Here is a 17,859-nt window from a genome sequence, read left to right on the forward strand (position 1 = left end):
CTGCCCTTGAGAGCCAGAAAAACCCTGACTGTAAGAAACAATGAAAATAGTCTGATACCCCCTCGGGTAGGGGGACATTTTTTTTATTTTCAAAAATAAAATACTGCTTATGGATTTCTGCATTTGGCGGGGGGGACTCCATCAGGGCAACAAAGTAATTTACTCCATCGCCCTGATGGAATGAACTTTATCTGCCAATAAATAAATGAGACCCTAAGTCTAAATGGACAAACCATGTGAGATAGATGAAGCAATGGGTCTTCATTGATTGCTCTAACTCTATTGCACTCATCAGTGTGTGACAAAATGAAAAAGCACACAAAGTTATGTGGTGTGCTCTCTGGTTTTGGGATCCTAATGTGCTGCACAATGGAGACTGGGAGTAGTGCAATCTGGTTTTCCTTGGAACAACACCAAAAATACAAATGAACTAAGAAACAAAAAACTTGGTGGGAGGTGATTATTCTTTATTAAGTATATTATTGCTACATTGTTTTGGATGGAAGGCCATTACCTATCGCCCTGCTAACCTCCTAGTCTCATACCAATGTTTTACCTGAAAGCATGTTTATTGTTTGAATTTAAAGTCAGTTATAAGCTTTTTTAAAAACCTATACGACTCATACCACAATATTTAAGAACACATAAATAACACTTCTTCTACTGCCATTAAAATATTAAAGGTAACTTTGCATAGGCACTTTGTAGAAAATTGGATGTTTGATTGAGTGAGGTGAAGATCCTTCTCAAGCAACAACCACAATCCTTGTCAGCATGAACCACAAAAGACTCAAAATTAACTTGAGCTTAACCTTCTGATAGCTTGGCAAAAAGCAGTCAGGCTTAACTTAGAGGCAGTGTGTTAAGTATTTATGATGCAGGTAAACAAAATCCCACACCAATTTAGAAAACTAGACAAACATTCAATTAAAAAAATGACACCAATATGAATTAAATCCAATTAGAAGAACCAGCTTTATTAAGTTCTAAAGTTTATAGTGAAAAATAGCACCTAAAACATCAAAGCACCAAGTGTGGAAAACTTGTCACCCAAGACCGGGGCAAAGAAACAAGTTATGGCCAACTGTGGAAGGAGTGGGGTTCGAAAAGACGAGGGATACTGGGCCCGATCTCCCTTTGGACTTAGAAGAAACATTGAAGAAAAGTTCCTGAGAAGGTACATTCCAGCGGGGCAAGGAAGCCAATGGTATTTGAGGAGGAGGTGTCATCATCGGGGACCCACTGGGTGAAGTCACAGTAAAGATTCCTACATTCAGAATTTGTCACTTTTTTGGAAGTCGAAAATCTCCAGTGGGACAAAGCTGCGGTTTGTGGTGGATGAGGGCTCCAAGAGTCCTAATACCCTTTCTAATAGATGACGCTGAACAGGTTTTGCTGCTGTAGAGAAGAACATATTGAGAGCTACTTCAAAGTCAGGTTGACCAGTGATGCACCTTGGGTGGATCGATGAGCAGGTAGGTCCAATTTGCCTGTAGGATCTCAGGACACTTTTTTGTGGAAAAATGTCTACGTCCCAGGTTTCAGTCTTCAGTTTTGGCCACCCATAGCACCATTTCCAATGGTCTATGACTGGTTGGGCACCACTTGGAGGTTAGGACTCACTTCAGGCAGGGTCCAGGTGTAGATTCAAGGCTGTTAAAGCTTCTTGTGTCCCTGTAGCTCAGAACAGGAGGCCAAACAACTAGACCTTGGATTCAATCTGGTAGTCCAGGGATCAAACAGCAAAGCAGGTCTCAATCAGTCGGGCAGTTCTCTGAGGGTACAAGGTAAGCTTCAAGCAGCAGGGCAGTCCTCTGTTAGCAGGAACATAGCCCTCTGTGGAACAAAACTGGCTTCATGCAGCAGGGAAGTCCTCTGAGTTACAAGGCAGTCTTTTGGGGATCCTCCTTAGGTCCAGGAGTGAACTCAAGAGTTGGTCTGAGTGTCCAATATTTATACATATTGCCAGCCTTTGAAGTGGGAGAAACTTCTAGCCCTTTCTACATTTGGCTCTGGAGATTTCCCCTTCCTCTGCCCAGGCTCCAAGAGGTCTACGGTGACAAAAGACTAGTGTCACTTTCTTTGTGGATGCATAGGAGGCAGGCCTTTAAAATGTAAGTGGGGCAGGGAACAGCTGGGCCCCTCCCTTCCTGCCAACACTTAATTCCCCGTTGTCTCACTGTCTAGGAGGAATTCATAAAGGCCAACTATACCCTATCATGTGACCCAGGACACACGCTGCAGCACCAAATGGTTAGGACAAGAAAATGCCAACTTTTTCAGAAGTGTGACTTAACTTCTGACTTTACCATTAAAGAGGCTTTTACATTTCAATCCTTTTGAGACAGAATATAACATTTGTACCTGCTCCCAATCAAATATTAGCACTTAGGTGGTCATTACAACCCTGGCGGACGGTGTTAAAGCTGCGGAAACACTGCAAACAGGCCGGCGGACAAAAAAAGGGAATTGTGACCCTGGCGGACCCGCCAACAAAGACAGCCACTTTAACACACCGCCTGCCACGGCGGTACAGACAAACAGTGCGGCGGTCACCGCCAACAGACAGGCGGGAGACAATGTACCGCCCATAGTATCACAACACACCAATCCGCCACCTTTTCCGGGGCGGATTCTCCGTGGATAAAAACACGGCGGAAACAGCTTTTGCTATGGGAAAACGCTCACCTGAACACACTCCACGAGGAACGACGACTCCATGGAGCCGGAACTCCAAATCCTACCTGCCCTTGTCTTTCTGCTCCTCTACGACCAACAGCGACGTAGGCGCAGAAGATACCGGTGAGTACTGCATCTACGACACGGGGGAGGCAAATGTTAGGGGGACACCCAACAAACACCCCCACCCCCACCCTCGCATATTACAACATACACACCAATGCGGTCAAAAATATCACATGAACAACCCACAATCCCCCCGGAAGAATGCAAAGACAAAGCGAATTGCGGTCAAACATTGTAATGTGCCAATATACATGTCATACAAAAATATACTGATATATATCTCGAAATCTGTCATAATTATATATACAATACAAGAAGTAGTGCAGATATGTACACAACAATGTCCGTGCACCAACAGTCCAAAAATGCATGGGCAAGGCCCACAATAGATACCTGACCAAAATCGGAGAGAACACTGCCGGGGCATCAGATAGAAACACTACAGGCACCTCAGGGGGAAGGGAAGGGGGGGCACCTCAGCCACATGAATGCGAAGCCAGATCCACGACGGGGCTCCATGCCCACTGTGCCATCCTGGGGAGTGCAAAGCCACAGTCTCACAAGTCTTTACAGTGGGTGGGTTGCCGACTGTGCCATCCTGGGGAGTGCAAAGCCACAGTCTCACAAGTCTCTACAATGGGTGGTTTGCCCACTGTGCCATCCTGGGGAGTGCAAAGCCACAGTCTCCCAAGTCTTTACAGTGGGTGGTTTGCCCACTGTGCCATCCTAGGGAGTGCAAAGCCACAGTCTCACAAGTCTCTACAATGGGTGGGTTGCCCACTGTGCCATCCTGGGGAGTGCAAAGCCACAGTCTCACAAGCCTCTACAGTGGGTGGTTTGCTCACTGTGCCATCCTGGGGAATGCAAAGCCACAGTCTCACAAGTCTTTACAGTGGGTGGTTTGCCCACTGTGCCATCCTGGGGAGTGCAAAGCCACAGTCTCACAAGTCTTTACAGTGGGTGGGTTGCCCACTGGACCATCCTGGGGAATGCACAGCCACATTTTCGCAAGTAGATGCAGTTCTCTACTGGTACTGGGTGGGACTGGTGCCCAGACTGGATGAGTCTCCCCGTGAAAGTCCCTGTCCTGTCACTGTCCCAGCTGCACATGGGATAAGGATGCCTGATGTGGCGGCCTATTCATACCCACACGGTGTTTGCCTTGTTCAGCGGTCTTCACCATGGCAGTCTTTGCCTTGTTCAGCGGGCTTCACTATGGCGGTCTTTGCCCTGTTCAGCGGTCTTCACCATGGCAGTCTTTGCTTTGTTCAGCGGTCTTCACCATGGCGGGCTTTGCCCTGTTCAGCGGTGCTTAGCCATGCTGGTCTATGGACTGTTCAGCAGTGCTCTGACATGGCGGTTCGGATGCTGACATTGGTGTGTGGCATGACGATCTCCATACTGGACATTGGTGTGTGGCATGACGAACTCCACACTGGACATTGGTGTGTGGCATGACGAACTCCACACTGGACATTGGTGTGTGGCATGACGAACTCCACACTGGACATTGGTGTGTGGCTTGACGTTCCATCATTGCCCAGCGGGGCTGTGGGATCCTGGTCCCTCCTGGGCTGTGACTCCAGCGGTGGTCTCCTGACCAGTAACGATACTCGTGCCCTCCTGGGCTGTGACTCTGGCGGTGGTCTCCTGACCAGTAACGATACTTGGGCCCTCCTGGGCTGTGACTCTGGCGGTGGTCTCCTGACCAGTAACGATACTTGGGCCCTCCTGGGCTGTGACTCTGGCGGTGGTCTCCTGACCAGTAACGATACTTGGGCCCTCCTGGGCTGTGACTCTGGCGGTGGTCTCCTGACCAGTAACAACGGTGCTGGCGGTTGTGTCTGGACCGCCGGAAATTATGGCGCACTTCTCCGCCGTGACAATCACAACAGGCTGGGGAGACTTCCTCGGGACCTTCCCCACCTTCTTTGGAGTTACAGCTGACTCACCAATCGCCTTCGATCCCATTTCAGTTGTAGTCCCACCAGAAGTCTTGACACGGTCCCGTCGTCCACTCTCCAATTTCAGAGCCTTTACAGGGGGTGGGCTGACAGTGCCTTGGCTCCGGGTCCTACTGCCTGCCCTGGTGGACGGTGCACTCCAAAAACCTGGAACACGCACCAATGGTACTGGAGGCTTTTTGGCTGAGGCGCGACGACAGGACTGATGAATTGGAGAGGGGGTGGGGGCAAAAAGGTCAATTTGACATAGGGACAGTTTCTGACGGACACTGGGATGGGTAGCTGGAGGGGGTCTGGGAGTGGAGGAAGAGGAGGTGGTTGTAGGAGGTGTCACTTTAGGTGTTTTGGGTGCAGGTGCAGGTACTGGAGGCTGCCATGAGGTGGATGGATGTTGGGTGAGTGATTGGCGGCATTTGTGTACTTTGGGAGGGGGCGTCACAGACACACTGGGAGGGGACACATGGGACGTGTAAATGGTAGTGGAGGTGGTGAGTGCAGGTGAGCGGCTTGTGGTGCTGGGTGTCCAGGTGCGAGTCCTAGTGCCTGTAGATGTGGTGCATGCAGTTGTGTGTGTAGACAACACTGGGAGGGAGGAGGGAGAAGAGGAGGAGGGGGACACAGTGGAGACAGTGGATGTTGCTGTGTCTGTATGGGTGTGATGCTTGTGTGAGTGCCTGTGGTGTGTGTGGTGCCTATGTTTGCTTGAGCTACTTTTGGGTGTTGACTTGTGTGCATGCTGGTCTGTAGGTGTGCTTGGGATGGGCTGGGGTACAGGGGATTGGGTATGGGTGGAGGAAGTTGGAGGGGGGAGGCTGGACACAGGGACAATGGCTGCCATCAGTGCTGAGGCCAGAGAATGCAGGATTCGCAGAAGGACAGCCTGACCAGAATGAATGCCCTTCAGGAATGCATTACCGTGTTGCAACTCTCATTCTACACCCTGGATGGCATTCACAATGGTAGACTGCCCAACAGTGAGTGACCTGAGGAGGTCAATGGCCTCCTCATTGAGGGCAGCAGGGGTGACTGGGGCAGGGCCTCAGGTGCCTGGGGCGAAGGTGATGCCCACCCTCCTGGGTGAGCGGGCACGGGGCGAACGCTGAGGGGCTGCTGGGAGGGCGGGGCTGGTAAGGGAGGTGGCGACTGTACCTGTAGAAGTGGGGCGCACAGATGGTGCCGCCACCACAGGGGAGCTCACATCGGCGGAAGAGTCAGTGTCGCTGGTTGGTGATCCTGTGGCCGACGTGAAACTCCCCTCGCCCTCCGTCCCACTGGTGCATTCAGAGTCTGTGGTGTGGCCCTCCATGGCCATGTGGGATGCAGCTCCCTCGTGCTCCGGTGCCACTGTACCTCCGCCTGATGATGCTGATGTACAAAAGGACAGGGAGAGCAGGAAAAGGGGGGGAGACAGAAGAAAGAGAGTTTTAGTTCATGGCATACCGCTACCGTTGGCGGACAAGACAAACGCAGCAGCCCCATGCATTACGCCGTGCTCCTGCCCTCTGCACATGCAATTTCTGGGATATGGCCTACATGGCAATGGTAGAAATCTGCGCACATGGAAGGCAAAGGGGCAACTATACATCAACTTGCCACTGTTCTGAGCTGGGGTAGAGTCCCACATGGCCTACATTACGGAGGGACCTTGCCTACCTAACTCGCCCTAGCCTAGGGACACCCACAGCCCACCTCCCCCACCCAGACACCTCCACTGCACGCAAAGTCCACAGAATGAGGTTGTACTCACCCCCTTGTGTCTGCTGTGATGTCCTTAAGCGCCCATCCAACTCCGGGTAGGCCACCGCCGGGATCCGGAACATCAGGGGGGTCATGGTGCGACGGGCACCCCTCCCACGTTGGGAGGCCATCCCCAGCTGAGCCTCCGCCGTCTTCTTGCTGCAGCTGCGAATGTCCTCCCATCTCTTACGGCAGTGGGTGCCCCGTCTCTGGTGGGCCCCCATGGTCCGGACTTCCTTGGCGATGGCACACCAAATGTCCCTCTTCTGGTGGGCGCTGACCTACATGACATGCACAAGGAAAGAGGAACAGTCATTACCTACTGCACCATCAATGTGAGTGGCCCCCTCCCAACTCTGGCCATGTGGCCCATTCATCCCCATGCATTTCTGTTCTTAGAACTCTGCCCCCTTCCCTCTCCCACGCAGCCATGTCCACCCAGGCCTTGCCCATCCAACGTGCTCCCTGTGTACTGACCTGTTGGTCTGGAGGACCGTAGAGTAGCATGTACTGGGGAGGACGCCATCCACAAGTTTCTCCAACTCCTGTGCAGTGAAGGCAGGGGCCCTTTCCCCAGACGCAGCAGCCATCGTCGCTTCCAGACCGAGGTCACAGCAGCACTAGCAGTGTAGGTCCTCTCCTGTCGAAGGTCAGGTATCTAGTGATTGAAGAGATAGAAAATGGCGGTGACGTCCGCGGCGGTGACGTCCGCGGCGGGGCGCATCATCACTGCCGGCGCACCTGTTCATTGCTTCCTGGGACCCATAGGGTCCAATGTTAACCAATGCAGCATTGCGCCGCGCTCTACGACCGCCTACCGCGACGGTGTCCAACGCCAGCGCAGTTACCCCACAATTCCATTGTCCCAGTTTAGAAGTCAGGCAGCCGTCATTTCAGGGGCCCACATGGCTTCATTTACTACTGCGTCACACATACTGAGGCCCACACTCAAAACATATCCCGGAAGGGTTAATTGTCGCTTGTAGTCTTGTGTGTGACTGTGGGTACATACCTGGAGGAATGGTGACTGTTTCTTCGCTGTTGTCCTTCTTAGGCACCGTCAGTTGGGACATATGTGAAGATGGCGGATTCCGCCGGTGTACCGACCGCTGGTGGACCTGTTGACAATGGAAGAGAGACATTTGATCGTGACCTACCGGTTTGACCATGCCACAATCCAGGAACTATGTACCCAGTTGGAGCCAGACCTGATGTCACCAATCTGCCATCTGACTGGAATCCCCCCTGACGTTCAGGTGCTGTCAGTGCTCCATTTCCTTGCAAGTGGGTCATTTCAGACTACTGTGGCCATGGCATCAGGGATGTCCCAGCCTGTATTTTGAAACGTTTTGTCCAGAGTGTTGTCTGCCCTGCTGAAACACGTAAGGAGATACATCATTTTCCCTGAGGTGGAGGATTTGCCTACAGTTAAAGGTGACTTCTATGCCCTTGGACATATCCCCAACGTCATAGGTGCCATTGATGGGACCCATGTAGCTCTGGTCCCCCCCCGCAGGAGTGAACAGGTGTACAGGAACAGGAAGAGTTATCATTCGATGAATGTCCAGATGGTCTGTTTGGCAGACCAGTACATCTCGCAGGTAAATGCTATGCTCCCTGGCTCATTGCATGATGCCTACATCCTGCGGAATAGCAGCATCCCTGATATGATGGGTCAACTCCAGAGGCACCGTGTATGGCTATTGGGGGACTCTGGTTACCCCAACCTTTCCTGGCTATTGACCCCAGTGAGGAATCCCAGGACCAGGGCAGAGGAACGGTACAATTATGCCCATGGGCGTACTAGGAGGGTGATCGAACGCACCTTCGGCCTCCTGAAGGCCAGGTTCAGGTGCCTCCATATGACAGGTGGGTCCCTATTCTACTCACCGAAGAAGGTGTGCGACATCATCATCGCCTGCTCCATGCTCCATAATTTGGCATTGCGACGCCAGGTGCCTTTTCTGCAGGAGGATGATCCAGATGACGGTGTTGTAGCAGCTGTGGAGCCTGTGGAGCCTGTGGACAGTGATGAGGATGAAGCTGAGGAAGAAGAAAACGACAACAGGCAGTCAGTCATACAGCACTATTTCCAGTGAGACACAGGTGAGTACATTTTCAGGTTTAACATAACATTAACTTTCACACGTCTACCTCTATCCTGTACCTACATTTCACTCACTATTTGTTAACTGAGTTTTCCCCTTCCATTTCAGTTTCACAAATGTGGTAACCTACATGTCAACAGCTTGCACACTTGAAAGGCTTGTGATGTGTGACATTGGTATGTTGGCCTTCCAATGGGTAACCCTTTTTGACACTGTAATTGACAAAACAAAGTTCAAAATCATAGACTGACTCCAGTTTTATTAGTGTTTCAAGGGTGTTTATTTAAGTGCATAAAAATGAAGGGGGGTTGTGAAATGGGGATGGGTTATGGTGGAAGAATGTCCATGGCAGAGTCCAGTCTATTAGTCTCACAGGTACATTGCACATCTGGCCATTGGAAGTGGAGCTGGGGCAGTTCCAATCTGGACAGGGTAACAAAGCGGGACAGTGGGGGGAAATCAGGGTAGTCTTATTTCCTGGCGGGGGTCTTGCCATCTTGCTCTGTCCTGTTCCTGGATCTCAGGGACCGCTTTCGTGGTGGTTGTCCGTCTGCAGGGGGTGGGGTGCTGGTGTGTTGGTCCTGTGGCGGGGCGTCCTGTCCACTAGCGCCGGCGGAGGTGGTGGGCATTTCATCGTCCTAGCTAGTGTCAGGGGCCCCTTGGAGTGCCACGGTGTCCCTCATGGTCTTTTGAATGTCCGTCAGCACCCCTACAATGGTGCCCAGGTCGGAGCCGATGGTCTTGAGCTCCTCCCTGAACCCCAAATACTGCTCCCCCTGCAGACGCAGGGTCTCCTGCAACTTGTCCAGGACCGTTGCCATCGTCTCCTGGGAGTGGTGGTATGCTCCCATTATGGATGAGAGGGCCTCGTTGAGAGTAGGTTCCCTTGGCCTGTCCTCCCTCTGTCGAACAGCAGCCTTCCCAGTTCCCCTATGTTCCTGTGCCTCCATCCCCTGGACCGTGTGCCCACTACCACTGCCCCCAGGTCCCTGTTGTTGTTGGGGTGGTGGGTTACCCTGGGTGCCCTGTAGTGGTGGACACACCGCTGATTGACCTGTCCTGGGTAGGGAGGTATGGGCCCGCTGGGTGGGTGCTGTGCTGGTGTTACCAGAAGCTTGGTGTTGGGTTGTGGCTGGGCAAGGGGAACCGACTGTCCTGAGGCCCACGATGGTCCGGGCTGGTCATCAAGATCCAGTAGGGCAGAGCTGCTGTCGTCACGGTGGGCCTCTTCTGGGGGCGGAGTGGTGTTGTCTGGACCCTCTGGTGTGGTGACGTTCCTTCGGGTTCCTGCGGGGGTATAAGTACATGATTATTGCATGTGTGTGTTTCATGGTGTGCAATGGTTGGGTGTGCGTGTACACCATTGCAGGCATTCCTGTGTGGGGGCTTGTGTGCTGATGGTTGGGGGGTGTTCTGGGTATGTGCAGTGGGCATGCTTTAGTGATGGGTATCCATGCTTAGTTGTGTCATGCAGGTCTTGGGGTTGGGATGGGTGGTTGGTGTTATGTGTACATTAGTGAGGAGTTAGGGTGATAGGGGAGGGTGTGAGGGTGGGGGTGTGTGATAGCATGCAGGTAAGGTGGGGGATATGATAGTTAAGATTTGACTTACCAGTGTCCGTTCCTCCAACGACTCCTGCGAGGCCCTCAGGATGCAAGATGGACAAGACTTGCTCCTCCCATGTTGTTAGTTGTGGGGGAGGAGGTGGGGGTCCGCCGCCAGTCCGCTGTACCGCGATGTGGTGCCTGGATACCGTGGAACGCACCTTCCCCCGTAGGTCGTTCCACCTCTTCCTGATGTCCTCCCTATTTCTTGGGTGCTGTCCCACAGGGTTGACCCTGTCCACTATTCTTTGCCATAGCTCCATCTTCCTGGCTATGGATGTGTGCTGTACCTGTGAGCCAAATAGCTGTGGCTCTACCCAGAGGATTCCCTCCACCATGACCCTGAGCTCCTCCTCAGAGAAGCGGGGGTGTCTTTGGCGTGACATAGGGTGGTGTGGGTGAGGTGTGGGGTGGTGTATGTGTTGATGAGTGTGGTGAGTGTAGTGGTATGTGGTGTTTTGTGCGTGGATGTTGTGTGGGTGATGGGGTAGTGTGCCTCTGTGTGATGGGGTTCTCTATTCTGTGCTGTCTCTCTATGGCCTTCTCTCTAATTTTGGGTCGTAGGGGTTTGTGGGTGATGTGGGTGTGTGTTTTATATTGTGTTGGATGTGTGGGAGTGTTGTTTGTATGTGTATCAGATGTGTGTATTTGGAATTGTCCAATGTGGCGGTGTTTTGGAGCTGTGTGTGTATTTTGAGCGCGGCGGTGTGTACCGCCAATGGAATACCGCGGTTGAAAGACCGCCGCGTGGATTTGTGGGTCGTAATGGCATGGGCGTGTTTCTGTTGGCGTGGAGGTGGAGGATTTGTTTCCGCATGTTTATCGCTGACCTTTGGTGTGGCGGTGTTGTGTGGGTGTCTGAATTTCGGCGGATTCCGTGATGTGTGTCATAATAGCTGTGGCGGGCTTCCGCCACACCGGTGTGTTGGTGGTCTTCTGCACGGCGGTAAGCGCCTTTTACCGCCAATGTTGTAATGACCCCCTTAATATGGTAACCCAATGTTATCCTATGGGAGAGTAGATTTAGGTCTCACAGTGCTGAAAGACAAATTTAGGAGTTAAAGGAACACAATGACGCAATATATTTTGTCATAGAAATTATGGTTAGTCCTATAGGTAGCTAAAATATGGGCACACTTTCTATGAGTTCGCAAATATCTGCCACATCTTTTGCAGTAAAACCTTGTGAAGTCCAGAAACATGTACTTTTGGCAGCAGTCTGTCAGTCATCTTGCTAGTGATCAATTGAAGCTTTTAATGAACAACTAGCGTGATAACATGATATGTTTGTGTCAAAATTGTGGCACACCTGTATGTCACCTTGGTGGCATCAAAGTCGTAAAACTGAAAGTAATTTCCTTCGAAGGTATAGTAGAAAATAAACTAAATGAAGGGTTTGTTTTTGTAATAAAAATTATAGTTAGTGCTCTGGAAAGCTAAAATGAGTACACATTTTCTCTGAGTTCTCAAATATCTTCTGCATATATTTCAGTAAACCATTTTGACATGCAGATTGAAACCTGTACTTCCAGCACCAGCAGCATTCCCTCATATTACTCCCTAGTAATCACCTGCAGTGTCTCCACAGAGTTCTATTGAATAACTAGAGCAGTAACATTTTTTATTCAAGACAAAAGTAAAGTACTCAAAAGTGCCATTTTGCTGGAATAGGGACTGCTGAATTTAAAGCCTTTTTTGAGGAGCAGACTGAAGTAAGTAGGCACTGAGGTGTCAATGCAGGTATAAAACCAGTGGGTTACAATGTGAGTGGGCTTTTAGTAATTTGAAACGTAATATACTTTAATGGGGGGTAAAAATAGCTAAAAAGAGAATTGTCTGCATGAGTACAATACATTTTCTCTGTTAATTAGGTCCCCTAATTTTAAAATAGTAAAATTCTTATCAGCCCCATTTCATTCTTCAGATGTGCCCATGCCCCCTTGACCTGCGACCTCCTTCCAGACCAGAATCAAAGAGCTCATATTGAAGTGCACTGAAGAACCTGACCCTTCATTTCTGCAGGGTGTGCCCCACCCAGTTCTATAAAAATCTAAATCCACAAATCTGTCTGGGGGGAAAACTCTACCTCTCCGTGCTCCTCATGCAAGCCCAGGATCTTACATAATTAAAGTTCTTTTTACTAAGCATTTTCAATGTAGTCCTTACAAAACACAACAGATAAATAATTGCCCATAATCTGAACAACACAGCAGGTGCCATAACAATATACACAAACACAGGTTTACGATCAGAAAAGAAAAACAAGTGCAACAGGGACAACCAGAAAGCATACCATCTCTTCATGAAACATGCCCCACCTGCCCATCTTTAGACAATGTCGAAAGGTACACTGTCATGGATGCCCAGAAGTCTTTCAGACGCCAGTCTCTGTTGTTCCTCCACACAGGTCTCTAGCTTGTCTTTATACTATGTAATGTCTCAGAACCACTGTTTCATTGTTGGGCATGTTTTTTCCCCCAGTGAATAGCCACCCTCCTCTTGGGCAATAAAAAGGCGATACCGGTCAGCTTACGGTTAGCAGGCTGCAATGGTTTAACATACCCTAAAAGGCGCGTGCGTGGGTCACAGGGTACAGGTTCAAGCGTCATATTAGTGAGTGTCGACATAACTTGCTCCGAGTGCGCATAAATCTTGGCACACCCCCATGAGAGATGCAGAAAGTCTGCTCTTGGCATGCCACATCTCTCACAGTTATCCTCACGCCTAAGTCTGAACCCAAACAGTTGAGCGGCATGTAGTACATCTGCTGTTGAAATCTGAAATTAATAATCCCTACATTTCCATTGGCAGTGAGCCTCCCAGTTAAGGTGCAGCACAAAGACCACTCTGTCTTAATGAGTGGTGAATCTAGGATGGTGTTTTACTTGTCCAGCAATGTGCTAGTGTTCCTTACTGCATCACATTTTACTGCATCATAAAGATTAGTAAATTTAGAAGATCCGTGTGGGTGGACCTAGCAAACAAGGTCTGAAGAACCTGCAAGCTGGGGGGAGCTTGTGGAAATACTCATGCAGGGATGCCCGCAGTCTCATATAGGCGAAAAGCAGAACAGGTGAGCGGCAGCTTTGTAGGTCTGAGATTACTATGCAGCGATTATCCAAAAATACATCCCTAATGTCTTAAGACCCACCTTGGACAAAAGGGTCAGTGCTCTTAGTTCCAGTGTGACAGACAGAGCAGGATGATGAGCCACTGGAAGCGCCCGGGCATACAGTGGTTGCTTGCCTCTACGTTTTCCAAGTGCTTGCCAAGCTCTCAGGGTATAATTAATGATATGAGTACTGCCTTGAGCCACAAATGCAGGAGCAGGGAGGAAAGTGATATAGGATATGCACGATCATGCCGAACCGCCAAATGTGGAGTGTACCCAATAATGTGCATGTTGTGCTTCTGAGTTTAAAAAAATGCAGGCAAACATCCAAGGCATTGAACCCTCCCTGGTCAAAAGGGAGTTTAAGCTGGTGGCAGGTGATCCTCGGCTGTTTCCCCGCCCATGGCAGGGATATCAAAATAGATTGCAACATTTTGAAAAGGGCCCAAATGGAGGGCACTGGTATATTAACAAACAAATACTGGAAATGGAGTAGGATCATCATTTAAATCACTGCTACCCATCAGCCAGGGACAGAGGCAGATGTGACCACCAATATACCCTAACCTCAAGTTTGTAGTTCGCCCTTCCATAGTTATATCCTATTACAAGTTCCAGATCTATGTGTACCCAGACAACCAAGTGCGTAACAGGATCTAAGCTCCACTGCAAAGAGCACTCTGTATACTATTGTTTAGTGCTTGTGGTAAGGGGTAATACATAACATTTTCCCCAGCTATTGCTCAAACTGGACAGCCGCTCGAAAGGCATGTACTCATGGATAAAGGAAGCCAGGTGGGCCTCAGGCTCACTGACATATAGCACCATGTCATCAGCATATCACGATATAGCTAAGAATATTAGGGCTGCATTGGCATGACACGGTCGGATCATAACAGCCAATGGCTCTAAGGCCAGGGCAAAGAGAATCGGTGATAGGAGGCATCCCTGTTGTGATTCCCTGTACACTTTAATGGGATCTGAGGTAAGACCGTTAACCCGTTCTGTGCCCAGGACGTAATGGTTATGTCCTGAGGCACAGTGCTGCTGTGCCCAGGACGTAACCATTACGTCCTGTGTACAGAGCCCAGAGGGAGCGCTAGCGCTCCCTCTGTGGGGTTCCCTCCCACCCCTCCCAAGTCAGGGATGGAAGGGGAAGCCCTTCCCCTCCCACCCCGACTCCCCCAACCCCCCCTGTGACGTCAGCGCGCTGATTAGTCACAGGGTCTCCCAGAGCTTCCAGCGCGATTGAAAGAGAAATGCAAAGCATTTCTCTTTCAATCATATGGGGGAGGCCCGGAGGGGCTTCAAAGGGAAGTAAATGTATTTCCTTCCCTTTGAAGTCTCTCACAGGGTTTCAAAACCCGGATTGCTTCCAATCCGGCTTTTGAAACCCCACTAGACACCAGGGATTTTTTTTCTTTTTCCTGAAACTGTCAAAAGGGAGCGACCCCTTGGGCAAGGGTCGCTCCCAGGGGGGCATATTTTTGGGAAGGCCTTTTCTGCCCCGGCCTATTATTAGGCCGATCTGCCCCCAGGGGTGGCAGAAACCTCTAGGCACCAGGGATCATTTCTTTTTTTTTTTCTTTTTGTTATGTTTTCTTTTTTTTTTTAGGTGGTGAGCGACCCCTTAGGCAAGGGTCGCTCCCCTAGGGGACAAATTATATTTAGGCCATTTCTGCCCCACTTGGGGGCAGATTGGCCGATTTTGATGAGGCCAACCTGCCCCCAAGGGGGGCAGAAACAATTAGACACCAGGGATTTTTTTTTTTGCGTGATTTTCACGCAAGGGGAGCGACCCCTTAGGCAAGGGTCGCTCCCCTGGAGGGGCAAATTGTATTTAGGCCATTTCTGCCCTCTTTGGGGGTAGATCGTCCGATTTTAGGTCAATCTGCCCCCAAGGGGGCAGAAACCACTAGGCACCAGGGATCTTTTTTTTGCGCCGTCACGCAAGGGGAGCGACCTTGTAGGCAAGGGTCGCTCCGGGGGGGGGGGGTCAAATTTGTTTTAGGCCATATCTGCCCCCCCTGGGGGCAGATCGGCCTATTGGTATTAGGCTGATCTGCCCCCGGGGGGGGCAGAAACCACTAGGCACCAGGGCAAAAAAAAATTTTTTTTTTGTTTGTTTGTTTTTTTAGAGATGGGGAGCGACCCATCAGGCTAGGGTCGCTCCCCTGGTGGGCAATTTGTATTTAGACCATTTCTCCCCCCCCTTGGGGGCAGATTGGTCGATTTTAGGTCAATCTGCCCCCAAGGGGGCAGAAACCACTAGGCACCGGGGATTTGTTTTTTGGCGCCAATGTCACGCAGGGGGAGCGACCCCGTAGGCAAGGGTCGCTCCTGGGGGGCGGGGTGGGGGTTGGGGATGCAAATTTATTTTAGGCCATTTCTGCCCCCCCTGTGCGTATTATTAGGCCGATCTGCCCCCGAGGGGGCAGAAACCTCTAGGCGCCAGGGCAATTTTTTTTTTGTGTGGTTTTTTTTTTTTGTTTTTGTTTTTTTAGAGATGGGGAGTGACCCATCAGGCAAGGGTCGCTCCCCTGGGGGGCAAATTGTATTTAGACCATTTCTGCCCCGGTCGATTTTAGGTCAATCTGCCCCCAAGGGGGCAGAAACCACTAGGCACCTGGGATTTGTTTTTTGGCGCCAATGTCACGCAGGGGGAGCGACCCCGTAGGCAAGGGTTGCTCCGGGGGGGGGTTGGGGGGCAAATTTATTTTAGGCCATTTCTGCCCCCCCTGGGCCTATTATTAGGCCGATCTGCCCCCAGGGGGGGGGGGGCAGAAACCTCTAGGCGCCAGGGCAATTTTTTTTTTTGTGTTTTTTGGGTTTTTTAGAGATGGGGAGCGACCCATCAGGCAAGGGTCGCTCCCCTGGGGGGCAATTTGTATTTAGACCATTTCTGCCCCCCTTGGGGGCAGATTGGTCGATTTTAGGTCAATCTGCCCCCAAGGGGGCAGAAACCACTAGGCACCGGGGATTTGTTTTTTGGCGCCAATGTCACGCAGGGGGAGCGACCCCGTAGGCAAGGGTCGCTCCTGGGGGGCGGGGTGGGGGTTGGGGATACAAATTTATTTTAGGCCAATTCTGCCCCCCCTGGGGGCAGATCGGCCTATTATTAGGCCGATCTGCCACCAGGGGGGGCAGAAACCTCTATGCGCCAGGGCAATTTTTTTTTTTTGTGTTTTTTTTTTTTTGTTTGTTTTTTTAGAGATGGGGAGTGACCCATCAGGCAAGGGTCGCTCCCCTGGGGGGCAAATTGTATTTAGACCATTTCTGCCCCGGTCGATTTTAGGTCAATCTGCCCCCAAGGGGGCAGAAACCACTAGGCACCTGGGATTTGTTTTTTGGCGCCAATGTCACGCAGGGGGAGCGACCCCGTAGGAAAGGGTTGCTCCAGGGGGGGGGTTGGGGGGCAAATTTATTTTAGGCCATTTCTGCCCCCCCTGGGCCTATTATTAGGCCGATCTGCCCCCGGGGGGGGCAGAAACCGCTAGGCGCCAGGGCAATTTTTTTTGTGTGTTTTTTTTGTTTTTTTAGAGAAGGGCCGGCTGAGCTAGAGGCCAAAATCCACAGGTAGACACTTTGCAAAAAACACCTCTGTTTTCTGTGAAAAAATATGTTGTGTCCACGTTGTGTTTTGGGCCATTTCCTTTCGTGGGCGCTAGGCCTACCCACACAAGTGAGGTGCCATTTTTATCGAGAGACTTAGGGGAACGCTGGGTGGAAGGAAATTTGTGGCTCCTCTCAGATTCCAGAACTTTCTGACACCGAAATGAGAGGAAAAAGTGTTTTTTGGCCAAATTTTGATGTTTGCAAAGGATTCTGGGTAACATAACCTGGTCAGAGCCCCGCAAATCACCCCATCTTGGATTCCCCTGGGTTTCTAGTTTTCAAAAATGCGCTGGTTTGCTAGGTTTCCCCAGGTGCCGGCTGAGCTAGAGGCCAAAATCCACAGGTAGGCACTGTTTTCTATGAAAAAATGTGATGTGTCCACTTTGTGTTTTGGGCCATTTCCTGTCGCGAGCGCTAGGCCTACCCACACAAGTGAGGTATCATTTTTATCGGGAGACTTGGGGGAACGCTGGGTGGAAGGAAATTTGTGGCTCCTCTCAGATTCCAGAACTTTCTGCCACAGAAATGTGAGGAACATGTGTTTTTTTTAGCCAAATTTTGAGGTTTGCAAAAGATTCTGGGTAACAGAACCTGGTCCGAGCCACACAAATCACCCCATCTTGGATTCCCCTAGGTCTCTAGTTTTCAGAAATGCACAGGTTTGGTAGGTTTCCCTAGGTGCCGGCTGAGCTAGAGGCCAAAATCTACAGGTAGGCACTTTGCAAAAAAACCTCTGTTTTCTTTCAAAAATTTGGATGTGTCCACGTTGCGCTTTGGGGCGTTTCCTGTCGCGGGCGCTAGGCCTACCCACACAAGTGAGGTATCATTTTTATCGGGAGACTTGGGGGAACGCTGGGTGGAAGGACATTTGTGGCTCCTCTCAGATTCCAGAACTTTCTGCCACAGAAATGTGAGGAACATGTGTTTTTTTAGCCACATTTTGAGGTTTGCAAAGGATTCTGGGTAACAGAACC

Source organism: Pleurodeles waltl, chromosome 4_1 (assembly GCF_031143425.1).
Source record: "Pleurodeles waltl isolate 20211129_DDA chromosome 4_1, aPleWal1.hap1.20221129, whole genome shotgun sequence".
NCBI classification, from domain to species: Eukaryota; Metazoa; Chordata; class Amphibia; order Caudata; family Salamandridae; genus Pleurodeles; species Pleurodeles waltl.